The sequence below is a fragment of the Erpetoichthys calabaricus genome, chromosome 2, assembly GCF_900747795.2.
Source record: "Erpetoichthys calabaricus chromosome 2, fErpCal1.3, whole genome shotgun sequence".
In the NCBI taxonomy this organism is placed as follows: Eukaryota; Metazoa; Chordata; class Cladistia; order Polypteriformes; family Polypteridae; genus Erpetoichthys; species Erpetoichthys calabaricus.
The window spans coordinates 259165433-259186118 of record NC_041395.2 but is presented as its reverse complement, the minus strand read 5'-3'; positions in this window follow the sequence as shown (position 1 = coordinate 259186118).

Sequence of the window (20686 nt, the reverse complement as noted above, 5' to 3'; positions counted from 1 at the left end):
GAAGCGCGATTGCAGCGTCTGTAGAAGATTGTTTGTCCATTGCTGGGGCAGGGCAATAGGAGGCTCACATTGCTGCAGTGAAGTGCCACAGAAGCAAATCCTAAAAGATCGGGATCGCGCTATAAGTCCCTGTCTTGCACCCCAAAACACGAGGTTTAGTCTCAGTACTTCAGTGATCAAGTAATCCTGTTACAGTATCTGCATTTACAATTTACGTGCTCCTAACCTTGCATCACCCATCGAGATCTTTTCTGTTTACTTTGGCAGAGAGACGCAGCATATCTGTGAGCCTGCTATTGCACCATACAGATGCGGAGATTGCACTTCGGGACGCTCTTCGGCTTGCTGTCTGGTTGGGGGAGGTCCCAAGAGAGTTTACAAACCTCACATTTTCTTGAATGAGTGCCGCATTAATAGGAATGTTTCTTGAACGAGCATCACTGAACCACATAAAAACGACTTTTTCGACATCTTCAAATGCAGCAGTTCACATACATTTGCAACCCGAAATTTTTTTTTTACTTTTTTTGCTCTGTCTTTCAACAAAGTTGACGGTGTCGATGGCAAAATTCTGAATTCACTGGCAACTTCTTTTTTCTTTTTGCAGCAATCGAGAGCTGCAAAAATTAGTTTTTTTTTTCTAATATGAACTGTTATCGTTTTTCCGTGTCTGCCGTGAGGAGGGTGACAATGAGTGAAATTCCAATGGATGTTTTTCAAATGTTGATGAGCAATAAGTAAAAGGTATTACTGAAAACCGCAGGAAACAAAAAAGGCAAAAAAAAAAAAACAGTACAAGGAAAGTTCGAAGAAAGAAAAAAAAACTACATTGTTTCTGTTTGGGGATTGTTGTGCACAACTGAGCTGGGGCCATAGAACTAACTAACTAACTATAATGAAAGTATCTGCTGAATGTACTTCGTAGTAACGAGATTTCTATAGACTCGTGTCATATAGGGAAGTTGTCGGGACCATAAAAATACTTTGTTGTAACGAAAATTTCATTTTAAAGATATTCGTTATAATGGAATTTTACCTGTACTGCTCAAAAATTTACAAATGGCATCTATGTCTTAGGGGCGGCACGGTGGCGCAGTGGGTAGCGCTGCTGCCTCGCAGTTGGGAGACCTGGGGACCTGGGTTCACTTCCCGGGTCATCCCTGCATGGAGTTTGCATGTTCTCCCCATGTCTGCGTGGGTTTCCTCCCACAGTCCAAAGACATGCTGGTTAGGTGGATTGGCGATTCTAAATTGGCCCTAGTGTGTGCTTGGTGTGTTTGTGTGTGTCCTGCGGTGGGTTGGCACCCTGCCCGGGATTGGTTCCTGCCTTATGCCCTGTGTTGGCTGGGATTGGCTCCAGCAGAACCCCGTGACCCTGTGTTTGGATTCAGCGGGTTGGAAAATGGATGGATGGATCTATGTCTTATAAATCATTCTAAATCCAAATATTATTCTATAATTTTCACTGAGCTTTCTAATGTGTTTATCTAGTTGTGCCTGCTTTTCTTTTCACCATTTTTCTGTAGTAGCCAGTCCAAACTAACTACAAGGGACGTTCAAAAAGTTTCTGCACTATTATATTTTTGTTGGAAATGGTGAAGGCAGAAGGAGTAGTAATTGGCATTAAAAAGTTGGTATGATGCTGGGAAAATTGCATCGCAAAGGAAGGTGACTATGTAGAAAAGTGCTCGTAATTTGTTTTTGAAATACTTAATAAACAGAGTTTAAAAAGTGCAGAAACTCCGACGTAAATTAGTGACTTTTAGTCTTTTAGTGTACATTGTGATGGATCAGCATCCTTCCAGTTGTAGTTTATTCCCTTAAGCCCTGCAATGGAAAAAATGATAAACAATTGCACAAACTGTACTATATATTTCTTCAAAATAATGCCTAAATACATTACAAATGTAATGCACAAGGGAAGATTCACAAAACAAAAAATAATAAAACAAAGATTAAAAAAACATTCAAACAAACAAAAAAACCATCAACACTCTACTGATGTTACCACAAAATGTTTTGAACTGTTGTCTATCAGGTGGGACAGGCATCGAGTACTTACCTGGTTCAAATCCCATCAAACTTCTCTCTTTCTTACATTTAGTCAATGACCATTTACCTCAATGTCTCCTCCAGGCTCAATAAGCCTTATTATGCAAAGTGGCTTTAAAGCCCTTTTGGAAGTCACAGCTAACTAAACCCTAGAATGACTTTCAAGATGTGGGATGGTCTTTCTTCATGATGGCTATTTTCAGCTATTTTTTGTGGTTTGCTTGGTATTTCAAAATTGTAACGGACAACACACAGCAAATTATGGGAGTTTTATTATGTTTTAGGCAGATGCTTTGTTTGCTATACTTTTTTTTTTTTAACTTTATTAATCCGGATGGAAATTACTTAGTTTTCACATACCCCTTGGGGTCAGAGCGCAGGGTCAGCCATTGTACAGCACCCCTGGAAGGTCCAGCAGAGTAGAATCTCTTTTGACAGTGATTCGAACCGGCAACCTTCTGGATACCAGCACAGATCCTTAGCCTCAGAGCCACCACAAAATTGACAATTTTGTTTTGGGTTTCCAAATTTGTGAGGACTGTCTGGTGTTAAATTGTAAGTTGTTCTTATCTGGCTATCTAAAAATTCTGAAAAGAAAATTTGAATGTTTGCAGAGCTTCATTGGCAAATTTGAAGCCATCACCTCTGCTGTAATTTAACAAATTTAAAAACGCACTTAAAAGATCATTTGACACCTAAACCAGAAAATAGCTTTTGCTTAATTGAATAAGCATTTTACCAAGTACTAATTGTAAGAAATCATATTCCATCTTTACAGATTAAACAACAAAGTGGAGATACTAGACGTAGGAGTTTGTGTATTTTTTCTTATCGTTTGCAGCTTGAATAAAATTAATCTATGTACAGATTTTATTCTAAGAAATGATTCCCAACAGAAAGGAATTATAACATGGATAAGCATGAACTGCTTGCTATAGTAAAATCAGAAACATTGACTTGAAGGTGTTAACTATCTGCTGGACATCAGATTCTGCAGGTCTGTCATATTCTAATAGTACTGTTCTGTATATTTTTTGCATTTTTACAAAAAATACACATTTTATTATTTTTGTCTCTATTGTTCTTTTTTATGTGTGCTTACATCACATTATTCCAAGTTGTCAACCCATTTACTAGAACATTTTTCTCATGGGGAATTATACATACAGTACTTAATTAATACTTGTGGCAAAATTAGTGCCATCCTGTAAAAGGACACTAAACCGATTTGTAAGTTGTCAGATCTTCAAAATAAAAAAGGAATGAGATATTTCTGCATTTCTAAAAAAAACAAATCTGCCAGAAATAGGTTTGACATATTTGAGTTTTTAATTTATTTTTGTCAGTATTGGATATTGCTTATATTTTTGTTTCTTGAAACATTTTATTGTTATCTAGTAATATCATTTAGTTTCCATTTTGTGTGTGCTTGTTTTTCTGTGAGCATCACCATTTTGTGTGAAGTTTTCATGGCACTACCATTAGATATGACTTATCACTCTGATGCCAGTTATCAGTCATTATGATGCGTGTACCATGTGATCTGTGGCTTTAAGGCAGCCATGATATGTAAGAAGGTTGCTTGTACTAAGCTCTCTCCAAACTTTGAAAATAAGTGGGATGCTGCCATCAAAGAAACATTTGGGAAAATGAAGTGTAAGTGGAATTGTTTGAGAGACCCGAAGAACAAGCACATTGACTATGTGGTGAGGATTGTTATGGCAGTCTGTTTTCTTGACAATATGTGTATGAATGGTTCATAGATGTGTGAAGCTTACCACAATGGCTTGTCCAAAGTTTGAAGATGACAATTTACATTCATGGCTCTCTTTAATGTACGAGGGGCATTCAAAAATATCTGCACTTTTTTAAAACTCTATTTATTAAGAATTTCAAAAACAAATTATATCACTTTTCTACATAGTCACCTTCGTTTGCGATTCAATTTCCCTAGCGTCATACCAATACAATTGCTACTCCTCCCGCCTTCACCGTTTCCAACAGAAATATAAAAGTGTGGAAACTTTTTGAACGTCCCCCTTATATAATATAGAGATATAAGCTTCTTCGAGGAGTTTGATTTCTCCATTTGTATTACATTTTTTCAAAAATGTTAATTATAAACAACAAATAGCTTGTGTTCTGTTCAGTAATACTTTAAATCTTCTTGAGCATATTTCAATCTATTCAGTTTCCTCAAGAAACTACAGCGATGGTCATTCTGAATAATAAAGCAATAAAAAAATAAACAATGCCTATTTCTTTTAGACTTTTATAATTCTAACCAAAGTGAAGAATGTTTGAAAATTTTACCTTTCTGTAGATAATGTGCACAGATCAGTGTAGAAACATATACATGGTGTGTAAAAATACTTTTTTGGGGTATAAAGACACAAAAATGCAATACAATAGTGCAAACTTTGTGTAAAGTGTAAACTTTCATTTTGTAATAGTACCTCAAAAGTTCCTGAGCAAATTTCGACATATTTAAAAGTAAGGCACAGCAGAGGATAACATTCTACATTTACTGTAACACAAAAAAGCAAACAGGGCAATGTCATATTGGCACTACTTATTACTTTTAAGCTTTAACCTATGCTTTTAACATTATAAATTTTTATATAAACATTTTAAAAAACAACATCAAAACTGTTTAGTGCGTGTAAACAACAAATAATATCTTTTCAATAAATTTTTTTGCAAGTGCTTCAAACCCCTCGAGCAGATTTCATTTGGGACAGAACATCCTTGTGGTATCACTGACTTGCTGCTTCTGATGCTTCTAGTAACTGTAGGAAAGGTTGATCTTCTGTCCTTATTCACTTATCCGGAGGAAGTCTTGTTGGTAGTGTTGCTGCTGGTGAGGCTGCTATTGTAGATTTTGTAACAGATGGCCCTCTCTCTCTCTATGATCACTGAAAGCCTCTGGGTTTTTCACCTTAACATCATACATGGTGCCAACAATGGGGAAGCCAATGTCATTATAGCCACCCAACAAGTCATCCCTACCATTGTAAAACTAGAATCTTATTGTTCCTTGGCCAGCTCCTCTATTATTATTTTTTTTGTAGCAGTCCTCAAATGTGTGCCATTTTCTGGCTATCTTATCAACAAAAATACTTTACTAGAAGTTGTTAGGCAGTTGGGTTGCCATTTCCCTACACATTTCTGGCCTTCCGAGTTGTATATTGCAAATTTAGAGTTTTAGTCAAATGTAGTAATACAGTAATAGATAGTAATATCCATCAAGCTTGAATGACAGGGATAAATCCAGTCTTCCAATTGAAAAAAACCCTTGTATCGATGATTCTCTCCATTGAACACACAATTGAAGCAGATGAAAATAACATCCCTATATTTTCTAAGACCTCTCAACAGGCATTATTGGAGGCCTGAATTGGAACAGGACATTGAGTTATACATAAGTCTTTCATGGAACTGTAAAGTGAAAAAAAAATATCAGTTGTCTATACATTGTAAGTCTATATTCCTCTTGGATTCTTCTGTGGTGGATTTTAATATGAATTTACCAGCATCTAAAGGAGGCACAACTATTTCACTTACTTTTGATCATTTACTTAGTCTCCGTTAAGAAAATTACCACTTTGGTGTATTGGTTATTACTATGTTCCCACAGTTAAAAAGTCCTGGTTTAAAATTCCAGCTGTGACACAATCTTTGTGGGTTCTGCAACTTCTTCCACATGTCCATGTGGCTTTTCTCTGAGAACTCCCAGTTTCCTCCTCAAAACGTGAAAATTACATTCATTAGAAGCTTATTGTATTTTACTTGTTTTTATGTGTGTGCACACTATGTACTGTAAAACTAGTTTTGTCCCAGGCTCAGTTCCTTCTTCCTTCTGGTGCTTCCAGGAAAGGATCTGACTTCCTATAACCCTAAAGTGAAATAATCAGGTTCAGCAATGGATAAATTGACAACACTGGTCACTTATTATTTTTTTCCCCATCCTCTTCATTAGTTTCTCATTAGTAAGTAGTCTTTGTCACTAATGAGATCCTATACTAGAGGCCTTCAAGTTTGACCTTGGTGGGCCACAGTAGCTGCTGGTTTTTGTTCAAACCCAATCGTTTAATTAGAGGCCAAAACTTATGGATAAACTAATTGTTAGGTCATTTAATAGTGTATTTGTGCTTTCATTCTGCTATATCTAGTTATTCTTTCATTGTGGATTTTTTGTTTCCAAGAATATCATCCAAATGATTTGTAGACTGGAGCAGATTAGTAACTTTCAATCCTTCACTTTTTCTCTTTTGTTTCTTTGCACAAATATTATTAAAAGAGATACTTCATGTTGAACATACACAGATATAAATGAAACCAGGTTAGATACTGAACTACTGATTCCTTTATCATTTTTTAATTGGCAGCTGCTTAATAAAATAAAACACAATTAAAGAAATATTTAGGGGGTGGAATGTTAACAAGTAAATTTACAAAGATGAAGAAAAAAAAATTTGCTTCAGCAGCAATAGTTGACTTCTAATTAAGAAACTGAGTTGAAACAAAAACCTGCAGTCTCTGTGAACTGCAACTCTCCAGGGCTTTCCTCTATAATGTTCTAAAATTAATTTTCATGTAAATAATATCAATATTAATAAGTTCCAATTTTTTATTTCTTTTGAGAGAATATATACCCTCAAACTGAGGAAATTCTAGATATATTAAAGTATACTTTCAAATGCCTTTGAGAAAGATGTGTATGTTTTGTTACCGATTTAAATTCTAAGCATAATCTACAGAACCTGTTAATGTTTTCTCTAGAATTGCAAGTTTTCTATAAATTTTTTATATTTATGTAACCTACTGTCTACAATTAAATGTTATAGTATCTTATGCCTCCTTCATAATATTAGAAAATGCATATGTCTAAACATTGAAAGATACACAAATCTTAGTTTCTTTAAAATGCAATTAGGGGGCACAAAAATGTGTAAATTAAAATAATAAGTATGTTAAAAACCTGTAAGTTCTTTCAACTAGAACAAAATCTAAATTATAATTTAAAATTTGATATGACCAATTAGATTTTTTCAAAATAATAATAAAAAAACATTCACAGTTCTCCAAAGTTTTCATTATGGGGTAAGGTCACAAAAAGAAATAAAAAAAAAAGATAAGCATGCTTGGATTTCAAAGATGATATGTAAAAAGATATTATAATCTGTTGGTCTCTACTAATAAAAATTAATAATATTTCTAAAATCTCACAACATCCTTTTTAAAAAGAAAAAGACATAAACTGATAAATTATATGTGACTTAAAAAGATAGATCATCCTTCTCTTTAGAAGATTTTTCAAAAGTTATATTTCTGTGTTAAAGCAAATACAGTATCGTTTTAAAAGGCTACACAGCCATAGGTTTAACTTAAATATATCTGCTTAAATAAACTTTTCAAGCTGTGCTGTACCTGTTTATGCCCTCTAAGCATCGATGACTCCAAGATCCTTTCAAAAGCAATTTGAAAAGAGAAGTGTATATAAACATCTTATATTAGAAGAATTTATATACACAGAGAAAAAACAAATCTATTGATTGTTGTGGTCAGATTTGACTCTTGAGTAAAAAGAAAAGTGATAAAGTAAACAGGAGTACATGACTGTTAACATTTATCTCATTACTGTGCAGGTTATCTCAAATAAATACTGCTTGAGTGTTTGTTAGTAAATTATCCTGTTATCATTTTGCTTTGTTAAACATTAAACTATATATTTTACACCTTATAATAGTTTGATTGCTTTGTTCAAAGAATCAGGTAATATTAAAAATATATACACATTCATAAATGTCTAATAAACCATTCAGTGCCTATAATAATTATTTTGTAGGTACTTTAACTTTATGTCTAGGAAGGTGTTTCCTTCTACAGCACTAGTCAGTTGACATCCTACAATGGCGCTTGTGTTCTAGCTTTATTCTATTCCTCTAATGAGTTTTTAAAGTGGCACAATTATCATAGTTGGCAGATAAACCTATGTTCTGTCCAAAAATGAAAATAGCCTTACAGGAAATGATTTGACCAACTGATTACACTCCACAACTTAAAAGGAGACGATTAGTGGTGAACTCTGCATACTGTTTTAATTCAGTATCATGCCCTTTGCCTCCATGAACTCTCAGAGTTATCTTAAAGGACTAGTTTGTCTTACCACTGGAATCCTTATCATTTATTGATTGTGTCTCTTTGATTAAAGAGGTTGTTTTCATTTGTCGAAGAATGTACTTTTTCATTTGTCCATATGGAAACACTTCTAAAAAAAAGTCCTTCTTCCCCTTTTCCTTGACTGAAAAGTAAATAGCTATTTTATTTGGGAGCAATATCATTCAGTGTAATTTGATTTTAGAGTACAAATTTGTAACCTGATATACATAATAATATATGATAGAAACACTGAAAGACCACAACCCTGCAGCATTGTTGCTGGTGAGAGACATGACAAGTCAGGATAATCAATTAACAATTACAAGAATGGAAATAGCTTGCATTACCAAATGAATTAAGTCCAGTATTGATGTGTACGAGTAAAGAACATAAAACTGCAATCCCAGCAAAAACAAATATAAATCTTGAGGAAATCAGAATAATGTTTAAATTGAGAAAAAGATGTTAAATTAACTATTTGATGTTGATCACAAATACACTGAAATTAAAATAATTTCAATAATTATATATTTAAAATAATTATGTAATAAAATACATTTAAATATGAATATAATTATAAAATTAAAATATAATATATCTGGTCCATTTATTAGGTACATTGTTTATAGGAGTGGGAGAGAAGTGACAAAGTGTTGAACATTGCTGTCTCACACTTGCATGGACCTGAGCTCAGATCGTACGCATTGGCAATAGGAATTTTCTCTGGGTTATGCCATTAACGTCCACATCCAAAAGATGTACATTGTAGACTTTTAAACAGTTCTAACAACACTGATGTACCCTTTGATGAAGTGGTGTCCAGTTCAGGGTTACTTCTTTACTGCCAATACTGAAGGCAAAACTCTTGAGACTGCATAATGGAAATCATCAGTTTAAAAAATCCATGGATTTGGAAAACGGCTGAAAGACTTAAATACATCAACATTAAAAGGTTGGGTAATAAAATAAGGATGATAGCTTAAATAGCAGGGGAGATCAATATTAAAATGACATTAAAAAGAAGTTAATTAGGTAAATATGGTTTGTATAATATAATGAAATGAAAAATGTATGGAGTTGTTTTTATGAAATGCAAAAGTATTCAACCCTGCAACCAATTTGAACATCCATCCATCCATTTTCCAACCCGCTGAATCCGAACACAGGGGTCTACTGGAGCCAATCCCAGCCAACACAGGGCAGGAACCAATCCTGGGCAGGGTGCCAACCCACCACAGGACACACACAAACACACACTAGGGCCAATTTAGAATCGCCAATCCACCTAACCTGCATGTTTTTGGACTGTGGGAGGAAACCCACGCAGAGAACATGCAAACTCCATGCAGGGAGGACCCGGGAAGCGAACCCGGGTCTCCTAACTGTGAGGCAGCAACGCTACCACTGCGCCACCATGCCGTCAATTTGAACATATTCCCAAATTTTCTTTGTGCTATGTTTATCCTTTTGATTATTTTCCAACATAAAACAATGTCACATTGAAACACTAATTTTGAGTGTTCAGTGTTTTGATGGGACAAAACTTCATTGAAGAGTGTGTTATTCAGTAAAATTAAAGAACCATTCAGGGCCTTGAACAATTCTCTAATCTTTTTTAATTTAATTGCCTTGTACATGAAGTGTGGCAACACAACAAGCAGTAGACATAAAAAATTTGTAGTGCTGACGTACAAAAGCAAAATTGGAGACTTCCTCAAATAAATACATACATACATACATACATACATACATATATATATATATATATATATATATATATATATATATATATATATATATATATATATATATATATATATATATAAAGTAATACGCACATTGCAGTGAAAAAAGAAACCACAAAGTTCTATAAGCATTTACTATGCAATTCTAACAGTAATCCATTTTAGATGTGTAACTCATTGTTATTTCAGATTAAAATAAATGAATAATATGTGATAAAAAAACTAGAAATGCACTGAATTACTGTATAGTAATGCATTAAGGCTGCAAATTCTAGAATAGTAATACAAACCTACTGTAATATCAACACAGGTCAAAGAGGTAAAATTCAGGGATGAACAGGTGGGGTGAGGAGACATTTTTATAATCTGGCCCAGATAAACATTAAATGGAAATGCCTATGAGTAAAAAGAACAATAAACTGGTAGACGCTTTAGAAACAGTTAATGCTTCAGTCCATTTGAACATGATGGAATGTCTGACACTTAATCTGTTAAAGGACAACTGATATAAGGTAGATGTCAGGTAGTTGACAATCCCTCCTGGATCACAGATGCTTTATTGTCTATTACATGAAATACACAACCTGAGCACTGACTCAGGAAGACATTTTAAAGTTGCCACCCAGATAAAGAGTGGCTAATGGTGAAGTTGAGGAGGATTGCATTAACACTCAAGTAGCTGGAGGTGTCTAGAGCTAAGAAAGACTAAAAGTGCAATGAGGAATGATCAAACAGGCGCACCTAGAATGTGACAAACCAACCTACAGTTACAAAATAGGCTAAAGGGTCCAATAAAACGCCTCAAGAAAAGGCCTCAAGATGTCTCCTGAATTCTTACATATAGGAGGAGTTACTGAGCATGAAATCTTAATTGTGCTTATTTTTTTCTGTATTTAATTATTTGAGTTTAATCAATGACAATGCCCCAATATTGCCCTCTAGTGTTTAAACGAAACTAAAACTGAAACCTTGACAACCTTTAAGAAGAATCTGGATGAGATATTGGGACAGCTTAACTATTAGCTAAACAAACGAGCTCGATGGTCTGAATGGTCTCCTCTCGTTTGTCAAATTTCTTATGTTCTTATATTAAAAAGATACATGATAGAAAAGAGCATCTATAGAAAAAAGGTGAAAGATTACTCTTTTTACAAATAGTCTTGGTAATAGTAACAAGCAGTAATATTGTCACACAGAGAGTAGAACATGCAATATGTTGCCATTCTCCAGCGCCATTATAAAATAAAAACACTAAAATGAATAATTTTATTTAATGTACAAAAAGAACTTGCATCTTCTGTTAGTGTCTGTTGCTGGCATATTTATAGCAAACTCTATTCGTATTGGTGGGCGTATGTATTGTAAATTAAGAACAGATTTTAACACTTTAGTTTTTCAAATAAGGATGCTTTTTAAAAAGTATGTGTAACCAGCAGCAGGACAGAGAAATTACAAGTTTAAAGAGTGGAGGATATTCTAAAGGATATTATTTTATTTGTCGTTCATCTTTTACTTAAAATATTTTAAATATGGAGTGACAAGCACATTCACTTTTGGGTTTTCACTGCATTATATATCAGCAAGTTTTATGCTCAAAGGCTGGTTTAAAAACTGGAAAATATTATGAGCACGGTAACAAAAGTATTAAGTTTTATATCTGCAAATGCATTGAATAAAAGGAAATTCAATGTTCTGTTGAGTGAGATAAACTTGGTCTACAATGGTTTACTTATGTACAATAATGTCTGATGGATAAGTCGAGGTAAAGTGCACCAGCGATTTGTTGAATGCTTGGATGAAGTTAGACTTTTTCTACATAATGAGAATAAAACTGAACAATACCAAGAATTAAATAAACGTTAAATGGACCTCAAAATTAATGTTTTTGGCAGACTTATGCCTACATTTGAATTAATTAAATGTTAAATTGCAAGGTGTCAATAAGACTATCATTGGCATGTTTGATCTAATTCAGGCATTTGAAGCAAAATTGCAAATATTTTATCGAGGCATCGCTTCCAAAAGTTTCAAAAATTTTCCAAATTTGAAAAAATCTTCACAGATTTGGACTTTCACGAAAAACCAGATGAAGCTAAACTGACTAAAGAATTTTCAGAAGTTCTTAATTCTATAATCAGTGAGTTTTCATCAAGACTCACCCAGTTTAGACAATTTGCAGAAACTGCAAAATTTATCGTGTACCCAGATACAATGGGAACAGATAACCTGAATTTAGAAACCTTTGACTGGTTAAAGTTGGATGAACTTGAAATGCAATTAACAGATTTTCAGTCGAGTTCCATATGGAAGCAAAAATTTGTGGATTTACAAAACGATTTGGAAATAATTGAATTGGAGCGATTATCAAATATATTTAATAAGCATGCAGAAGCGGAAATCGTTAAAACTTGGAATGTCATACCGCAAAGCTTCCATTGTTTGAGAAAACTAGCACTGGCTGTTTTGACAGTTTTTTCTTCTACATATGCTTATGAATCTTTGTTTTCGGAAATGAACTTCATTAAAAATAGTTTCAGGAACAGATTGATGGATGAATCTAGTTCAACATGCGTGTTGCTGAAAGTCTCCAAATATGAACCAGGTATAAAGTGTTTGTCATCAAATATTCAACAACAAAAATCTCATTAATAAATGATTGAAATTATTTTTTTACTTTCTTTTTTCTATTTCAAACATGATTATCATATCTTCGTTAATATGACAATAAAATTCTGTTACAATGAATTATATATTAAAGTTGGTCCCTTTATATAACAAACTATCTAGCACATTAGCACATTAAGAAATATAACTTTTTAAATTTTTGGCACGCCAGCAGAAAAAAGGTTAGCCACCGCTGCCCTAGAGAATATTTTTGCTTTGTCAAGACATTTTTTAATTTCAAGTTGTATTCAATGATTTTAGACGATACACTTGTAATAATAATAACAGTAGATTTTATCTATATAGCACCTTTCCCATGCTCAATACCCTTGTACTCTCTCATGATAAATAGTAAAGGTTCTTCAATAACAAACTCATTCATTCATTAAGTTAACCCTGGAAACTGTTAATTGTGAGTGGCTTTAAGCAGTTTTGATAAATGAACAGAACAGAATATTAATAAGTGTAAGATGAGAAAACAAAAGACAGATAATGAGTTGGGATTACCACAGGTATTCCCATTTAATGTCTAGGAAAACAATCAAATTTAAACAGAGAAAACAGGTTGAGAAAACAAGTTGCTCTTTTCAAGCTAAATGATAATAGTCCCTCTTGAGCCGTATAAGTAAAAAAAAGAAAGAAAGAAAAAACACTTTCTTCTTGGAGGTGGTCGTTTCCCTTCAGAGGTCTGTTCGTGAGTAACGCTGGACTTGCTGTGGCAATCAGACTTGTAGCAGAGGAAGACTAAGGCGGGGCTGACGAATCGAGAGAGGAAGTGGCATCTTTAGTCCTCTGGAGAGTTCTTCTCCATTGTTCATCAAACGTAACTGTTGTTTGTGGCTTTGTCACACACAAATCCTTCCCCTGATGTATTTTTGATGGAATCAAAAATGTATAACATGCCTGATGCTCTCATGGTTGGTATAAGCTACTGGTAGTTCCAGCAATTAATTCCTCTTATCACATGCCCATTTGCAATAAAACCTCTTAAACTTACAACAGCAAACCCTTTTAGTGTGTACATTTTTTACAAAGCAGCTGTTGTGATTCCACCTCTCATAAAGCTCAAAAATGGGTCCAGGCCTTAAACAGACTTGCTCTTCACTCCACAGGTTTGTACCAAACTATTAGTCCTCATAACATCAGGTATCCTGGAGCACAAAATTATGATTCAGATTTATGGCCTGCACAGGCCCAAAAATTGAGCAAAGGCTTTAAAGTTCAAAATACCCATAAAAGGGGGAGATGAGAAAAAAAAAGACAAAACTCTTGATGAATCATGACAGGTGTAACAAGAGGGCTCCGCCCCCTGCTAGCTTCGCTCGCCTACCCCCGGCGTTGGGTATCTCGAAATACATTAGTCGAGCTCGTTCGTTTTGGAGCCGTGCCCGCTTTGCCCCCGGCATTTCAGACGCGCATTGTAGGCGCCTGCGTTCATTGATTTTATCCAGGTGGGCTCGTGTTTGTATATCCGTCAGTCGCGACGCGCATTGTAGGCACCTGCGTACATTGATCTTATCCAGGTGGGCTCGTGTTTGTATCGTTGAGCTGTATTGTGTTTGAATTTGGTGTAAAGCGTTCAGCGGTTTGTACAATCCCAAGCAGCACATTATTCCTAACTTCACTCCGCAGTAGTGCCACTCACAATATGGCGGTGACGCTTGCACCTTCCGTACTATGTCGGGTTTCACTATGCTGTGTAGGCGCCTTTGCCTTTCGTACTTTCCCGCACCTTCCGTACTATCCTTGTGGACCTGTGGGGCCTCCGTAGCCTCTTCCGTTTGAATCTGGGCTGAAGCGCAGAATCCTCTTTTTTGTGTGGCCGTGTCAGTAGTCGTTAGCTATGGGCGCGTTGTTGCTTCATTTCTCATTCATGTCAGTTGAGCTCTTTCGTTTTTGGGCCATGACTCCTTCATTCGCGGTGGATACGACTTCGCTTGCGGTGTATGAGACGTGCGCTGTATGCGCCTGCGCAGTACGTCTCATGGTCCCATCGCCGTGTACCTGCGTCCATGCCATCCGGTTTACCATTCTCGGTTAGTAATATGGATATAATAATGTAATGTCCTCACAGGTGGCGCAGTGGTAGTGCTACTGCTTTGCAGTAAGGAGACTGTGGAAGATTGTGGGTTCGCTTCCCGGTTCCTCCCTGTGTGGATAGCGCTTTGAGTATTGAGAAAAGCGCTATATAAATGTAATGAATTATTATTATTATTATTATTTTATAACAGAAGAACATTTATACAGTAAAATTGACTTTAAAACTGAAAAAAGAAAGAAATCAGTTGTAGTTTCACAGTATTTTCGCCATGTTTAAAAATTGCCAAACTCCCATCAAAGAAGGGGCCTGAGTTGCCTTGAAACCTTGCATATTGTAATCTTTCTAGTTAGCCAATAAAAGGTGTCATTTTGCTTGACTTCTCACTACAAAGTCCCATCAAAGAAGTTGATCCCCAGCACTAAACATGTTAGGTGAAAAATCAACAATTTCTTAAATATGGTTGATTGAATAACAAGGGAATATCAAGGCATTGTTACCTCTCCACAATGTTTTCTCCCAATGATGTACTGAAAGTGGATGCTTCCTCACGTATATACAGTAGTTCCTGAACTAATTACTAATTGCACAATAAGCATTCTATTGTGCTCAGAGCTGTGTATGTAAATCCTACACTGCCTACTGTTATGACGAACGTGTCTAGAAAATGTGACCCCAGAAACTATAAAACAGTGTTAACTGTTACTACGTACTGCTATGAAGGCAACATAACTTGCTTATGTTTTATGAGGCACAGGCTTTAGTGTCACACCAGTAAAGACAAGTGTCAACTACAATGTTTCAACATCATCTAATGTAGTAGAAATCAGGAAAAATGTCTAATATAACAACAAGGAATAGAATGTAAGGTGATGTCAGAATGGAACTTAAAGGAAAGGAAATCATCAACAAAGGATAGCTTAGAAAAGCATTATCCTGTCTTATAATATCTGTTTATGATATCAAACGTAATCAGCATATTAGAATTAAAAAAATTAAAATCCATGATATTATAACTAGTAGTTCCATCTGCTGTTCTACACGTGAAAAAAAAAAAAAAGATGTCACCTGTATTGGTTATGCCTTTATAGTTCAGACTGAATTTCAGAAATGTATTGTAATTCAGTTCCTTGTGAAGAAATAAGTCTAGCATGGATGCCATACATATGCAACTTGAAGGTGTGCATGGAGACACCTGCATGGATACAAAGCGTCAGATGATGGATAAAGTACTTTATAAATGAGAACACAGACCTTGCAAAAAAATCAATAAGCTCATCAAAGAGGACTGACATATGACATTTGACAGGAAAACACTAAAGTAAGGCATTGTTCGATTGCAAAACATTTAAATACAGTTCTTTAAAACAATTACATGTCCTTGTCAACCATATACTTACATTTATGCAATTTACATTTTGAGTGTGAGAGGATAGTTGAACATACTAGTTAAAATACTAGGCATTCCATTTTCATGCGTCATTTCTTGTTAATATGCTCATTTAGTTGGTACACCTATGCAAGCTTCAAGTGGCCTGCTAACTGGTATTCTAATGTAAATTCATAATGGAGTGGACAAATGAAAAGTAGTAAATCTCCTTTCAGTCTTCCATCTCAAAAAAAGGAGATGGACAAAAAAAATTTTCAAGATACTTTATGAAAATAATTTATTTTTCTTGTTCAACTCTTCTATTGGCCAGGGTCATCCTTGGCACATAATTTTTGTGTGATAGATGAAAGAAACACTAGTGGTGGGGTGGTTCCCCACTGTCTATATAAAGTGCTTTGATCACATTAGAAAAGCGCTATATAAATTGAATTCACTTGTCTTAATATACATACTTAAGCAAACATAGGAAATCATAGTTAAAAAAAAAAAACAACAAGAAAATGTTGGGCAAAAAGGAGATTTAACCCACTGGTCTGCAGATAGTACACTCTAAAGAGAATAAAAAATATTGCAGACAATGTATACAATTAGAAAGACACTTTTATCTAAAGTTTCCCTGCCCTTTGGCCCAAAAGTACCACTTGTCTTGTCGGTCAAAGCTCTCAAATTACACCACACTCATGTACTATAAAAGTTGATACTTGCTGATGAAACTGAAGTACACAAGGCCTGGAGGGCCTTCTAGTGCTTTGGGAGGTGCGGCTTCTCCATGAATGGAATGGAATTCTCATCCTGTTTTTGACTAGACAGGCATAAAAGACATTATGACCTTGAGGTTGACTACAACAATAAACTAAGGCCCGAGAGAAAACTCAGTCCATTTGAATCCATAGCTATCAGGATTCAGAAGCTTCAGAACTGGGTGTTTTTTTGAACCTTTTGAGTTATCTTCTGGACATATTGTTCATCAGTTTCCCTAAACTCCATTTAATGTCTGTTACCTGGGATTCAGGTCTGAGATATTAAAATATTTTTTTAACCCTGAAGGCATTCCATTGCTTGTTCAGCATCACACAAGTTTTGGTGTACAACTTCACTGCCCATTCTTCTTCTGTTCCTTTGGGGACCCTAGAAAGGTACCACATATGTTTTAACAGACGATCATATCGAATGCCACATGGTCATAAAGAGCCAAAGCAAAAACACACCACTTTCATTCAAATGTGTAGGATGGTCATGTACACCATCACTTTTACCTTTAGTTTTTGATTGCCCACAGGGTGTTGTTTAGCCCAGTTTAAAGCTGATGTTTTTCTACATGATTTTTGTCTGTCCTGTCTCTTCCTCATGGAAATTACCCTTTTTGAAATCACTTTTATTTCTGTTTAATAAGACATCTTAACATATTTGGCTTAATGTCTTACTGTGTTAAAATGAGGATTGCAGACTAATGTTCCTCATATTGCATCTTGTGGTTTCCAATCATCATTGCTATCAAACAATATAAACAAAAATGATAATAATAAAACAGAGAAGCAAGTTACTGTTTTGCACAATACATAATAGCAGACCACCTCACAGCTTTGGGTACAATGCACTCCCAATTACAGTTATTAAATTTAAATTGTAAAAATACATGGAAATTGTTTCTATTTATTTAAAGGTAACATAAAAATGAAAACTGCATAAAATTCAGTAAAGCAATTCTGCGGTCAGCTATAATGAACTGTGGTATTGCCAACCTAATGGCTAATTACTATCATTTTGTTTTGGTCCAATTACTAGAAAGCCACTTTCAAAACTTGTATGGTAGTTTTTTAGCTTTATGTGCAAGTGAGACATTTTGCTGCAGCTTTGTGGTTTTAAATAATTCAATTCAGAGCCAAAAATGTAATGCAGATGAAAACCATACACAAGACCTCAGAATCTAATTTTTGCAAAGTGAATTATAGAGATTGTAACTGCATTTACAGGATAATATACAGTGACTGATTTATAATATGAGTCTGCATCTACAACAATAAAAAATAATAATAATAATTAAATATTAAGTTTCTTTATTTTTATAGATCAAAAAAAAAAAAACATCCATTACAGAATTACAGAATCGTTTTGGCCTCAGATTAAATAGTCATATACCGAATATAGATGTTAAAAAGAAATAAAGCCTGTTATTTTAGTATAACAAAAGTATACATAACACTTCAATACTGAAAAATTTTAAAAATAATGGGTTGCTCTTCATACTATTCTATGCTTTATGAAAGCTTTTCTAAATAATAACGCTGATGTCACTCTTTTGTCCTTTGGTCACCTTTCAGTTGAGTGTTTCAAGTTTGTAATATTCTTAAAATTAACCTGCAGCCCGTAGGAATTTCTTTAAAATAAACAAATGTCTGAAAAATCACATTCCTCGTAAACATTTTTATGTAATATAAATAATGACAAATGACACATAAAAAAGTAAAACAAACAATAGTCAATGTAAATGCAGGCAAATTGGGCAAATATTGTGATAAAAGTGACTTCAGTGATAACCCTAGAGAAAAAGTTTCATCTAAGAACTAACTTAAGAAGCAGGACTGCTTTGTATGTGTAGTGACTGTGTAGACAGACCAACAGTTGCCAATTGTGCAGCTGTGTTTAATACACTACTTGCAAATCAAAGGGCTCACAAGAGCGCAATGTAAATAAAACCAAAAGATCCTTCAATCCGGAGTAAAGATCACTATCATGGTGGAGCTCTGTCCTTTGTATTCCCTGGGTCATTATCATCAGATGCCATCTTCCAGAGCCTGTCCCGTTTTATGGTGTCTGACTGAAAGGGGAGGAGTCTGCTCTGGAAGCAGCGGGCAGGGCTATGTGTCATCCCGGGACTGCTTCTTAGAATTATGGGTAGAAAATATGATACAGTCAGTGACAGCATCCCCTCTCGTCCCAGAGTGGTACTGCTTACTGCTTAGGAAGATAGTCACCCATGTGTGCCTGGGGAACATAAATGTTATCATTAGATGTTATCAATGGTGACACGGGGACAAAATGCTGGAAATAGACTAATAGGCCTAATCATCCATCTATTTTCCAACCTGCTGAATCCGAACACAGGGTCACGGGGGTCTGCTGGAGCCAATCTTAGCCAACACAGGGCACAAGGCAGGAACCAATCCCGGGCAGGATGCCAACCCACCGCAGGACACACACAAACACACAAAGCACACACTAGGGCCAATTTGGAATTGCCAGTCCACCTAACCTGCATGTCTTTGGACCGTGGGAGGAAACCGGAGCGCCTGGAGGAAACCCACGCAGACACGGGGAGAACATGCAAACTCCACACAGGGAGGACCCGGAAAGCGAACCCGGGTCTCCTAACTGTGAGGCAGCAGCGCTACCACTGCGCCACCATGCCGCCCTAGGCCTAATCATTAGTCAAAAATATAGGAAGCCAACTACATGCTTCACAGGAATTTATATGCATTCAGCATGAGTACGTACCTACTTTAACCTCTGATGGGCATAAAAATGTACTGATACAGATGCAATAGGTGCCTCAAAAGAGAGAAAATGCTCAAGGATAGAGTCTGGCCCTATCAAGACAGATCAGAAGAGATGCTTATGTGACCATGCTTTTAGGTCGGGTTTTATTATGTTTTAATATTGCCAAAAAGACTACATAATCACAATCCATGATTTAATATAATTTGCACATGACCAAGCCACTCTAACATTTGTTAGGATTTACCTGTAAAATATACACCCACAAAAATATTAAACACTTGCAATACTAATATTGTTTACCTGAATCCTACTAAGGGTTTGCAAAATAAAGTTAAGGTTATTAACAATTAGAAAAGCAAAACAAAGGAAAACGATAAATATTAATTCAAAAACAAAAGATTTGGAACAAAAATAACAGAAACAAAAAGACTAATTTTAAAAGTGACAACAAAAGAAGCAAATACTAAATTAATTTCAAGTGACAAACTAAAAATCTTAATCACCTTTTGCAAAGTCTTCAGAAAAATAAATCCAAAAGCTATCTATAATCTAATTTACTAACTGTTAAGTCAAATAACAAATCAAGAATACAAAAACTAGAAGGAGAAAGTTTGCTGGTACACTTGGACATGTGTCAACTTTTCTCCATTGTTCATTCCCCTGGTGTCTTACCACAATTTGCGGTGTTGGCCTGTACAGTGAATGTCACAATGATTGCCTCATGTTATCACAAAATGGTTGACAGAGGGTTAGATATAAGTTAACTTTTGGTTTTGATTTAGCTAGATGAAAGATTTGTTTTACATACACTGAGATTTGTACAATTTACTTTCTTCTAATAAAATTGGACCACATGGTACTCACTCCAGATTCCATTATTAATTTCTACTTGAGTGCAAGAATCAAAATATTTCAAAGTAAAGGGTGCAGAAGCTTTTTGCTATAGGATGTTAAAGGCACAATTTAATTTGAAAGAAACTGTAAGAGAGCCAAAGGAAGCCATTAACAGTTTCTATACAATTCAAATTAACTTTCAAGACATGCAAAAGTCCAAGTTTTGCGTGTGAAGTTTATAGAGGGACTCCAGACTTTGCACCTTCGAGCCTGGGAATTTCTAGCTAGGTGACACCTTACCTT